Raw genomic sequence first — 10,343 nt, forward strand, 5'->3', positions numbered from 1 at the left:
AAAGAAAGTAGCTCAGAGCAGTCTGCGGAATGCGACTTACACAAAATTTATCAGGCCTAGGGAGACATGAATAGACTTCAGTCATGCTCAGTCCCCACTGCCTAGGCCCAGGGGCAATTATTTATTTTTTTATTTGTTAAATTAAATTAAATTATTTATTTTGAGACAGGGTCTCACTCTGTCATCCAGGCTGGAGTGCAATGGCGCTATCACGGCTCACTGCAGCCTTAACCTCCCAGGGTCCAGGTGATCCTCCACGGGCAATTATTTAAAGGCATTCTCTTCTTTCTTTCCTTCTTTGTAGTTTCCAGACTAGGTGATAAATTATCTAAAATGTTACCACAGATTGTGCAATGTAACCCTCACTCATTATCTTCATTGGAATTTATAATACAAAGACCAATGTATACCTAATCAACAACTTGTGTTATTTTAACATAAACTATTGATACACAAATTTAGAAACTGCTCCTTCTTTTTCCTTTAAAAACCTACTTGTAACTGCTACTAATCACAGCATATATTCAGAGCAATTTGAATCTGTGTCTCCCAGTTGCAGTCCTCAAATTTGGCCCAGATAAACTCTTTACTTACATTAATTTTGTCTCTAGTTTTTTCCTTAGGTCAACATATGTCAGATAGGTCTATTTATTTTTACCTTTTTTTATTCTTTAGTTTTTAGTTAATTTGCCCTCTCAGGCCCACAGAACTAAAAAAGATGTGACGACTGGCTGAACACAAATGCCAAATTCTGTCACCTCTTCAACAGGCACCATGAACCACAGAAGCATAATCTAAGATGGGCTTGGAGACCTAATATTAAATTATTTATATTCAGCATGGTATAGTTCTCTGTTTTAATATTTTCAGCATGACTAGATATATAACATCCAGATAGGTCCAACCATGCTGAAAATACATAACTTCTGTGGTCGGTGGACAGTCTTCTATTACTTCCTTTAGTAGTAAATAAGAAAAGGTTGATTTTACCTGGCCAGAACAACAGTTGTTTCCAACAAAAATTACTTGAGTTCAAGACCAAAGTCCAACATAGAAACTCACATAGATCATTGAGGAGAAGCTCTGTAATTGGAAGAGGTATATGCCATAGGGATGCATTGTGCTAATATGATTTATTAACTAAATTCCATCTGAAGTTTAATCAGTCTTCAAAGTAAGGAGATGGATTAAATGTCATCTTCTTGTGATAGATGATGAAAAGATTTTATTCCATCTCAGACTGATTTTCTACTTTGGCGTTTATTTAGGAAAGACAAGATCCACTTCGAAGCTAGTCTATACACCTTTGCACACTTTCTGTATTAAAAATTCCACCTTGTTTTTATATAAACTATTTTTATTAATGTTAATTGCAGTTGAAACAAAACGTTCCTCTTGGCTGCCTTTCAGGGTCTGAAAAATTTCACTGCAAGATTTCTGAACATACCAACAGATCTAATTACTATACAAGCTAAAACTGTGTGTGTGTGTGTGTGTGTTGTGTGTGTGTTTTGTGTGTGTGTTTTGTGTGTGTGTGTGTGTGTATATGTATATGTTTGAGAGAGAGGGAGAGAGAGAGAGAAATGAAATATATGTGATTGGTCAGCTCATGGATTATAATCCAACTTCTCTTTTTATTGTAGTTATTAAATAGTTCTGCAATGACTGTAACTTTAAAGATTATTCAAATTTCATTTTTAATGAAAAGTGTAATAAATACCATAATATCACTATCATAAGCACTGAACACAATGAAGCATAGTAAAACAACTGCATTGTTAATCAGATCTGAATTTAAAATGAGTTTTGTCATTTATAAGCTGTGAGACTTGATGAATCTCAGTGGACTCATTGGTAAATGGGAGGAACAATAATATATATGTCTTTAGAGTTGTATTTAGAAAGTGGCTATAGTGCCCAGCACAGTAACTGCGAAAAAGGTGATTTATTAATGTTGTTTTTGTTACAGAAATGGTTGGGATGTAAGCTGTTTATGATTCTCCTGAAAGCAAGTCATTCAATTTTATGATAGGAAGGATATGACCAATGAGATCTAAAAGATTTTAAGTTCTTCTGAGAAGTAACACAGTGCTTCTCAAGGTTTGATGTGCCTCTGAATCACCTAGAGATCTTATTTGATGCTGATTCTGATTTAATAGGTCTGACTGGAGCTACTGATTCTACATTCTGAATGGGCTGTCAGGCATGATGATAACGTCCCTGGCCCATGGACCTCACTTTGAATAAAATGATTCAAGTACTAGGCAAGCTCTTGGACAATTGTTATAGCATAAAAGGTAGTTTCTTTTTAAGTTGATACAGGAACCACTACACATATTAATAGTTTTTTTCCACTTATCTGATATTAAAAACAGTATATATTATTTTACATATCACTCTTCTTTTTAAAATTATTTTTTCATTTGTCATCCACAAATTGCATTTACAGAAAAGTTATAATAACCTTATCACTTGGAAGGAAGTTTTTAAAATTACTTCACATTTGTAAGGTTAACAGCGCAATATCTGGCAGGTAGTAGGTGGTCCACAATTGCTTGTCGATTATCCTGAGGGTTTTAAGCAGTGTTACATGGAGTGGCTTTCTACCCCGGATACATAAGAATTACCTGGTGGTCTTTTAAAACATACTCATGCTTGGTCCCTCCTCAAACCAATTAAATCAGAATATCTGCGAGTGGGTCTTTGTATATTTTTAAAACTCCTCAGGTGATTTTAATGGGCAACCAGGGCCGAATCACTGAAATGAGTATGAACAAACATCTGACATTTTCTACAAACATCCTACCTGTGGACTCCTCCGGGTCATTTACATGATTTTCACTGCCCTATTTCCTGCTTGTGTTTGGCATAAACGTTAATCATGTCCTCAGAACTTTCTGCTGTAAACTCAGAGCTTAAAATTCCCCTGTGAAATTTCAGTTCCTTAGCTAGCTCTTGCTATCCTGGGATCTTTTACTTGTCTCTCTGTGTTGAGTAGCTTTTAAAGATCATTGTATTGGCCGGGCGCGGTGGCTCACGCCTGAATCCCAGCACTTTGGGAGGCCGAGGTGGGTGGATCACGAGGTCAGGAGATCGTAGACCATCCTGGCTAACACGGTGAAACCCCGTCTCTACTAAAAATACACCCGCACACACAAATTAGCCGGGCGTGGTGGTGGGCACCTGTAGTCCCAGCTACTCAGGAGGCTGAGGCAGGAGAATGGCGTGAACCCGGGAGGTGGAGCTTGCAGTGAGCAGAGATTGCACCACTGCACTCCATCCTGGGCGACAGAGTGAGATGTGAGACTCAGTCTCAAAAAAAAAAAAAAAAAAAGGATCATTGCATTTTTTTATTTTCATTATAAAAGTAGTAAATGCTTATAACTATTTAAAAATCAAATAATAAAAAAGGTGAGGAAATCAAAGTAAAAAAGTCTTCCTCTCTGCACATCTCCCATTCCCACTGCATTTAATAAAATCACCTGCTATTATCAGTTTTTGTGTATCCTTATGGAAATTTTTATACATATACTATTATATATGCAGTTATCCCTTGATATCCACGGGGGATTGGTCCAGGATGCCCCAGGATACCAAAATCTGGGGATGCTCAAATACCTTATATAAAATAGCATAGTATTTGCATATAACCTACACACATCCTCCATATACTTTAAATCAGCTCTAGATTACTTATAATACTGAATACAATGGAAATACCATGGAAATAGTTGTTATACTATATTTTTATTTGTATTATTTTTTATTGGTCTTTGTTTGTTTGTTTTTGTTTTGTTTTTTTGAGACCGAGTCTCGCTCTGTCACCCAGGCTGGAATGCAGTGGCGCTATTTCAGCTCACTGCAAGCTCCGCCTACCAGGTTCACGCCATTCTCCTGCCTCAGCCTCCCGAGTAGCTGGGACTACAGGCGCCCGCCACCACACCTGGCTAATTTTTTGTATTTTTAGAAGAGAAGGGATTTCACCGTGTTAACCAGGATGGTCTCAATGTCCTGACCTCGTGATCCACCTGCCTTGGCAGGGATTACAGGCGTGAGCCACTGCATCCGGCCGTTTTAAACCTTTTTTTTCCTGGAATATTTTCTATCCCAAGTTGGTTGAATCTGCAGATGCAGAACCCATGGATATGGAGGGCCAACTATATTCTTACATAAACACATGCTACAACACACACATGCACGCACACACACGGAAATACACACAAACACAATTATACAATATTGTGTTGGCAACTTGCTTTTTCATTTAACAACATATCTTGGAGATATTTCCATTAGCATGTACAATTCTACCTTATTCTTTTTAAAGGTTACTTAGAACTCCATCACATGGCTATGCTATAATTTATCTAACCAGATACTTATCAAGACACATGTAGAATGTTTCCAGTTTGTAACTACTGCATTAAAATCAATGCCACGATGATCATTCTTGCACATCTTCACATAATTTGGGCACTATATCTGTTAAATTTTTATACATGTAACTATTCAATTTCCACTCTCACCAGCTGTTACCGGCGGTGTTTTCTCATCTCTCCTCTTGTGAATGCCGAATGTCAGCCCCTGCAGCTGTCCTTCTCAGTTTCTCACGGTAGAGCTGGTTAAGCTTCCCACCACAGCCTCAGTTGCAACCCATTGCTTAGATTTATCCTGAGAGAAAGCAGAGAAAAAATTGAGGTGGGGAAAGAAAGAAATGTTGACTATGCTCCAGTTATTGCCAGCAATATAAAAAGTGATTATTATTAGCTAGGTTTTATAGATGATAAATGTGGCCAACAGAAATTTACTTATTCAGGCAAATAGAAGTAGAATTAAGAGGGTTCTAATTACTTAACCATCTTAAGTCATCTCTCTTCTCTTTCCCTGCTCTAATTAGGTTCTACATACTGCAGACGAGACCAGGGTGACTACTGGGCTCCCATGTCTCTGAATTGCAATTCCTCCCCTTACCTCAGAGTGTCTATATTTTAGTAACTCACTGCTTGTGCCTTGCTCTTGTATCCAATTTCTCTTCTAGTACTTCATTTGTTATCCAAAGCATTCTAAGACTAGGGACCAGCCTTCTGTGTTTCACATATTTTAGGGCAAGATGTTACTATAGTTTTGCTGAAATGCATGATGGGGGTAGAAGTGTCTGTGGTGTTTGCAGGATGTGACATGGCATCTGAGTTTCTGCTGAATGGAGTTTCGTGTTCAGCTTAGCTTTCCATCAGGAAGTCACTTTACCCAAAAAGGGCATGTGCTTTGCAAGCCTTCCCTTTGCAGAGGAAGAACAAAAAAGATAAACTAAGCCATAGATGCAGACATAGGGAACCAAGATAGATGGCGGAGCAAATAGAAAAGGATGCAATTCTTCAGTAATAAGTACTAGTAGCAGGCATTTTTCAAAATGTTTTCCAGAGAAAGATATGTCTTCTTTGCAATACAGAAGGTGAACCTTGAATAAGAGCTTTGGAAAAACAAAGAATTTTCTGCAAACAATGAATCACCAATACACCAGCATATACCACAAGAAAATGATACCCCAGCACAGAATAGCTTTGAGTAAGATAGAAGCTTACTCTGTGTGTCTGAGTAAGACACACAGAAATCTATAAATGAAACAAACAAAAGGAATTGAAACTTCATGCTAATAACTAATGCATTGTGAATTGTTTACCTTTTTCTGAGAAGCCTACTTCCTTACCACATTACCACATTATTACCACAGTTACCACATTATCACTTACATGAAATCTTAGGAATGGGGTTTAGTGCAGCAGAACAAAGAGTTTGATATGAAGCAGCCCAGGTTTTAAATTCTGAGTAGGCACTTAATCATCCATGTCAGATTGTATTTTCCAAAGACAACCTCAACAATCTCTCCCATCTCCCGTGTTCTAGTTCCCTGATACTTCCATATCAAGAGGTGAAGTCTAATTATCCTCCACTTGAAAATAGGTAAATTTGTGACTTTATTGTAACCAGGAGAATGTGGCAAAAGTGACACTGTGTGATTTCACAAGCTAGCTCTGAAAAGGTGATGTGATCTCACATTCACTGAGAGAATACTTGTGCTAAAAACCGGAGCCACTATGTAAGCAATTGAACTGTCCTGAGGCTGCCATGCTTTGAGGGACCCCAAACTCCAAACCTTAGGTGTTCCACTATAGCCAACGTCTGACCATAGCATCATGAGAGACCCTGTGAGAGAATGGCCCGGATGAGCCCTTTACAAATGTAAAGCCATCCAATCTGAAAATCTAATAACATGGCTGTTTTATGCCACTAAGTTTTGAGGTGGATTGTTATACTGCCATAGTAATTGGCTCAACATCTTACGACCTTGAGCAAGTTATCTAATTTCAATGAATCTTGACTTTCCTACCTATTGAATAGGGACAATAATAAACAACTGAAGAGGTAACTATTATACTAGCCGACCTGATGACCTACTGCTAGGAGCTAGGCCCCTTCCCACTGTGGGTGTGCCACTTCCCAACTGTTCCACACTACCGCACCTTTCTGTAAGCAGATACTCCTTGCTTTCATCGGCACAATGACAAGATTTTTAAACTTCTAGACATTTTGGAATCACAAAAGAAAACACAATATGGTTTAAGTAGAATTAAGTGGGCTTCTCACCAGTTCACAGAGAAGATATGGGACATGGAAATGACCTATGCATATTATAGGATGGAAGTGTCTCATGGACATGAATATATATTATCTAAAAGAAATAATACATTGATTTGCTATTAACCTTTGACTCCTAGGCTTAAATTAGTTTACCAGGTTATTTACTGAACTGGATGCCAAGGACCTAATACCGATAGAATAGTTTTGGCTTGAGAGGTAGTGGATTGGGGACAGGTTTGACTTATACCAGCAGAGGAACGCAGCCAAATTACTGCATGTCGGTAAATATAAAGGATGAATTAAAGGTGCCTTCTTCCCCTTGCTCACCTTGCCTACAGGATTCCTCTGATTTCATAGATCCTACTCCATTTACTAAAATTATGCATTGACTACCAATGTTCACAGACCTTCAGAATGTTATGAGATAGACCATTTTTTAGTTATCTTCTTTTCTTTTCTTTTTTCAAAGACAGAGTCTTACTCTGTTCCGCAGGCTGGAATGTGGTGGCATGATCACAGCTCACTGAAGCTTCAACCACCCGGGACTCAAGCAATCTTCCCACCTCAGTGTCCCAAGTAGCTGGGATCACAAGCGTGCACCATCACACCTGGCTAGTTTTTGTATTTTGGGAGAGACAGGGTTTCTCCATGTCACCCAGGCTGGTCTGGATCTCCTGAGCTCAAGGGATCCACCCGTCTTGGTCCCCCAAAGTGCTGGGATTATGGGCATGAGCCAGGGCACCTAGTTTTTTGTTCTCTTCTTATTCATAAACGCACTAATAGGCATTTCTCTTTCGACAAAACCAAATTGTATTAGCAGGTGATCTCATGTAGGTCTTACTATTTCTCTTTTAGTGAATTATATTTTTAGAATTTTAATTTGTTTTCTCGTGAAATTGACACATGTTCATGTCATTTTAAAAATCGAAATACATGTAATTAGATAGGAGAAAACCTATCTAAATTAGTAGTCCCACTAACCAAAGACAGATACTGTGAAATATTTTTGCTTTTATTTCTGATTTTTTCCTTATCTGTGCATTTTTTAAGTTTAATTATATTTCTTTCTTTCTTTTTTCTTTGAGACGGAGTCTCACTCTGTCACCCAGGCTAGAGTGCAGTGGCACAATCTTGGCTCACTGCAGCCCCACCTCCTGGGTTCAAGCGATTCTTCCGCCTCAGCCTCTCAAGTAGCTGGGAGTATAGGTGCATGCCACCACACCCAGCTAATTTTTGTATTTTTAGTAGAGATGGGGTTTCACCATATTGGCCAGGCTGGTCTCGAACTCCTGACCTCGTGATCTGTCCACTTCGGCCTCCCAAAGTGCTGAGATTACAGGCATGAGCCACCACACCTGGCCTTAATTATATTTCTAGTACTTTTTTGAAACTTATTTCTAAGAACTAATTGAATTCTTAGGAGTTGGGCACTCTGAATGGAATCTTTGGTCATAAGAGCTATTTCTCATCCTGTCCTAGAGAAGACCCCTTAGAGCTGTGCTGCCCAATGCTACTAGCTGCTGTATTGTGACTATTTAAATTTAAAATAATTTAAATAAAATGTAAAGCTCAGTTATTTAGTTGCATTAGCCACATTTCAAGTGCTCAATAGCCACATATGGCTAGTGGCTACCATGTTGCACAGCATAGATGTAGTACACTTGCACCATCACAGAATGTTCTTTGGGACAGCATTACTCTAGATTAGGGTTTCTCAACCTTCACTCTTTTCGCATTTGGGGCCAAATAACTCTTTGTTGTTGGGGGAAGGGGATTATCATGTGTATTGTTGAAGGTTTAGCAACTTCTCTGGCCTCTACCCACCAGATAACAGTTAGCATCCCATCCCCCAGTTGAAAACCAAAAGTGCCTCCAGACACTGTCACATATCCCACAGGGGATAAATTGCCCCCATTAAAAACCACTGTCCTAAAGAATAATCGCTAAAAGCAACAACAACAAAATTAGTAACAAATGTGAGGGTGATCTGGCTGTGACATGTTACCTCATTGATCGCCAGGGTTGATTCTGCTCATCTGGCTGGATAGTTGGGTGTCCTCTTTCTCCCTCACCACTCCATGTGCATCCCTCCCAAAGCTGTACACTCTGCTAACGAGGCTGATCTTTCTGAGAGAGGAAGACTGTTCATCAATCAAGGGTACAAGAGTGTCTACACTCTTCTGCTACAACCTCCAGAAAAGGTCTAAAGGCTGATTTGTAGAAGAATGTAGGTTCATCAAGCTTTCAAGACTCCAGACACATCCAAATGAGGTGCTGCATGTGGCAGTATGTTTTCCTTTAAACAATTTTTTAAAAATCGGTATAATAATTACCACATATATCAAGCACTAATACATACTGCATGTTATACATACATTATAATCTCTACAACAGCCCTATTAGATAAGTACCATTTATTACCTGTTATGCAAATGAGGAAACAGACTTACAGAGGTGACTTGCTTGATGTCATATAAATAGGGAGGGACAGAGTGAAAATTTCAGTCCAAATGTCTCATATGTAAAAGCCTACATGCTTAACTAATATGCATGCTGACATAAAATTTTTACTGTGATGAAATGTTGCCAGCAAAGCTACAGTTTTCTGGCCCCATATTGCGGGATCTGGCCAGCAGCCCGCAATGCAACAGGGCTCTCTCTTTGTTCCCAGGTGGATCGGCAGGTTGAGAAATAATAGACACACACAAGATAGTGAAAGCCAGGTCCAGAGGGGTCACTGCCTGCTGGTCCCGTGGTGCCAACAATGCACTAGATGTACCAGCATTTATTATTAAGTTTAGTGAGGGCCGGGGTAGGTTAGTGAGGGATTTAGCGTCATTTGATTATGAGGTGAGATGGTCACATGGGGATGAAGTAATTCTTTAACATAACATCTGTATGCAGAAGTACAGTATACAGGGATAAGAATTTACAATATAGTGTGTGCATCAGTAATTTCTAACAGAGCCTTAAAACAGAAACACAGTCTTTCCATAACCTATGATTAGCAAGATATTAATCAGCAGTAACAGTTGCAGCAGAAGCTGGTTACAAAAAATCCATAGAAACAGGACATGAAGCTAGACAACCGGTTAGACCAGAAATTCTCAGAAGGGAGTATGCCTTAACCCTAAAGAGGCCTAGAAGAGCCATGGCAAGATGAGGGCGTTTATAGCCCTATCTTATCCATATGGACAGGCGCCCCCCATGCATCCATTTATAGGCTTTCCACAAGGGTCGCATTCGATTCCCAGAGCTATGAACGTCTGCTTTTCTGGGACAGGAATCTTGGTGATGTGAAACCTCCCTGACTGCACGTCCATTCATAGGCTCTCTGCAGCGGAAAGCACATCACGCACTCTTGGCTCATTCTGGCAGTCCAACCTGGTATTGTCTTTACACAATCCTACATGCAATTTTGTATTTACAATAATCAGGAGCATTTCATCTTTTATTCCATAGCAATAGTTTCAGGGGGTCTCCCTACAGTCCCAGGCAACACTGTAACATTGTCTGAGCCCTGTAAACTATCTAGAAAACAGAGGGTTGCGAGGGGTGGTAAACAGTACTGGAAATCAAACACTGAGAGTGAGTGATGACACCCTAGAATACTAAAACAAAATGGAATAGAAATTTAGGTTGGAAAGGGACTTTCAATGTTATGCAGTTATATCTCCTTTTGAATGAGAAAACTGATTGTATTA

This window comes from Gorilla gorilla, chromosome 6 (assembly GCF_029281585.2).
Source record: "Gorilla gorilla gorilla isolate KB3781 chromosome 6, NHGRI_mGorGor1-v2.1_pri, whole genome shotgun sequence".
Taxonomy (NCBI): Eukaryota; Metazoa; Chordata; class Mammalia; order Primates; family Hominidae; genus Gorilla; species Gorilla gorilla.